At 64.9% G+C, this 2,266-nt stretch overlaps 1 long non-coding RNA gene across 1 annotated transcript; it reads right to left on the reverse strand.

Annotated features, from left to right (window-relative positions):
* Positions 1–178: 178 nt before the first annotated feature.
* LOC106724315 lies at positions 179–1,087 on the reverse strand. Its single transcript, XR_001360075.1, has 2 exons — positions 1,024–1,087; positions 179–681 (listed from the first exon to the last, which is right to left on the reverse strand). It is a non-coding gene; the product is annotated as an uncharacterized LOC106724315 (long non-coding RNA).
* Between the last annotated feature and the right edge of the window lie 1,179 nt (positions 1,088–2,266).

Consider the following 2,266-nt stretch of genomic DNA (forward strand, 5'->3'; position numbering starts at 1 on the left):
GGGGCGGGGGTCTGCCTGGACCTCTCGGTCAGACTCCCAGCAGAAGCCTACTATGCAAAGAGACGTGGGGGAGCAGCAGATGCGACAGGATGTTGGAAGCCAGCGCATCTCCGTGGAGGGCAGAGATGGGGTGGCATGTTGGGGCCCAGCCTCTTAGATTTTAGCTTGCGTATGGGTGTTATGGCCTCATTGAAATTTTTATTGCGATGATTGTACACCTGGTCACAGGCAGAGCGACACCTTGTGCACATTGCCCACTGCCCGCAAAACGGCAACATCGGGCAACACGCAGCATCATCTCACAGCCGGGATGGTGACGCGGGTCCCGGGTTCGAGGGCGCTCGTCGCGTGCTGGGCTGGACACGGTGTTCTCTCGGGCGGGTGGGTGTGTCAGACCCCGAGCAGGCCCCTGGCGTGCCTTCCCGGAGCCATGCCTGCTTCCCGCCCTCCCCCGTCCCCCCACTAATGTCGGGCAACCCTCGATTTGCCCTGATTCCACAGACCTCGGCGAGTGGAACGGTGCGGGACGCCGCAGCCTCAGGGACAGGCTCTCCCCTGGGCACCCTCCCCGGGGCCGTGCCACGCTGCTCCTCTGGCCGGGGGCGCGCTGTTCAGCTGGATGGCTGGACCACAGGCTGTTTACTCGCTCACATGCACATCTGGACTTATTTCACTTTGGGGCTGTTACAAATAGAGCAGCTATGAACATGAATGTAGAGCTTGTCTTAAAAACTTTTTTGTAATGTTTGCGAGTTTAGAGAGAGAGGAAGGGAGAGGGATAGAGAGAGAAACATCGATCGGCTGCCTCCTGCACGTGCCCTACTGGGGATGGAGCCAGCAACCCGGGCCTGTGCCCTGAGCGAGAATGGAACTATGACCTCTGGGTTCATGGGTTGACGCCCGACCTCTGAGCCATGGCCGCTGGGCTCTTTTTTTTTGTAAGATATCAGATTTGGAAAGAAACACGTGAGCCGCACAAGCACCCAGGTAGATGGCGAAGATACCCTCTGCCCCCACAGTCACCTCTGTGGCTCCGCCGAGGTCGGCCCTGGAATCCGTCCGCTGAAGCCTGGAGTGTGGCCCTGAGCACAGGCACCGAGTTGCAGGAGGGGATGGGGCAGGCGGGTCTGGAGGAGCTGCCTTCCGACCGGAGCAGACGCGTGGCAGCAGCGCGCAGGTGCTAACAGGTGGCCCCTCCCCATGGGCAGGTGAGGGTCCTCCCAGCCGTGTCCAAGGGGGACCCCGAGGGAACTTCTGGGTGTTTCCTGCCTCGGGAGACGGGTCACCCTGCTGGCCCAGCGCCCCCGGGTCCCCACAGGGCACCTACAGCTTGTCTCTGGGACTTGCTTGTTTTCACAGGTGCCTCCTGGGGCCCTGGTCTGTCCTGCCTGGCCTGGTCTTCACCAGCTCTGACCCAGCTAGGCCACCTGGGGAGGTGGGTCTGCCCCCTCCCCACTCCCAGTGCCGGGGTGCTCTGCCGCCACCGGAAGGGGCAGCAGCAGCAGCAGGAGTTTTGTGGGGACCGAGCGTGTCTGTCTCCCTGAGAAGGGTCATTCCTCCGACAGACGTCTGCCGACACCGGCCCTGTGCCAGGCTCCGCTCGCTCTGCGTGTCAGCTGCTGGGGGAGCGGGCGGCAGGAAACAGGCCAGCCGTCACGCAGGCCTGCCCGGTGGAGGGGGGCTGAGGGACCCACAGGCTGAGGGCCCCAGGGGCCTGGCTGCCACAGAGCGGCCCAGGGGTCCTGGGTTGAAAGGTGGGGTTGGAAAGCTTGACCGGCACCGGTCACAAGTGCCCTGGGGTGTCTGCCCCGAGGCCCCAGGCCCCCAGCGAGACACAGACGGACGGTGAGCAGGTAGAGTGGACAAGACCAGGCCATGGCAAGGAGGGGCCGCGGCGGGAACGTCCGGAAGCCGCTGCCCCCCCCTCCATGGCGCCCCCACGGGGACTCGCTCACATGCAGGAGGGTGTCCGTGTCTGTCAGGAGGCAGGTGCCTGGAGGCGCTGTGTTACCCCCGAGGGAGCTGGCAGGGTCCCTACACCCGCCTCCCCGCCTCCCGCGGGGTTCGCTGCTGGTGGCATGAGCCGGGCGCTGACAGTGTAGGCCCTCAGCTCAGCCTGATGCTCCTCGCGGCTGGGGCCGTACCCGGAGCTCACACACCCCAGGGTCGGGGGTGACCACAGGGGACGGGAGGACGGGGGAGAGGAGGGGTCAGAGGGGCTGCTGGGGAGGGGCCGGGATCGCAGGGCGAATGGGTCCACGGACAG

Source organism: Myotis brandtii, unplaced genomic scaffold (genome assembly GCF_000412655.1).
Source record: "Myotis brandtii unplaced genomic scaffold, ASM41265v1 scaffold797, whole genome shotgun sequence".
In the NCBI taxonomy this organism is placed as follows: Eukaryota; Metazoa; Chordata; class Mammalia; order Chiroptera; family Vespertilionidae; genus Myotis; species Myotis brandtii.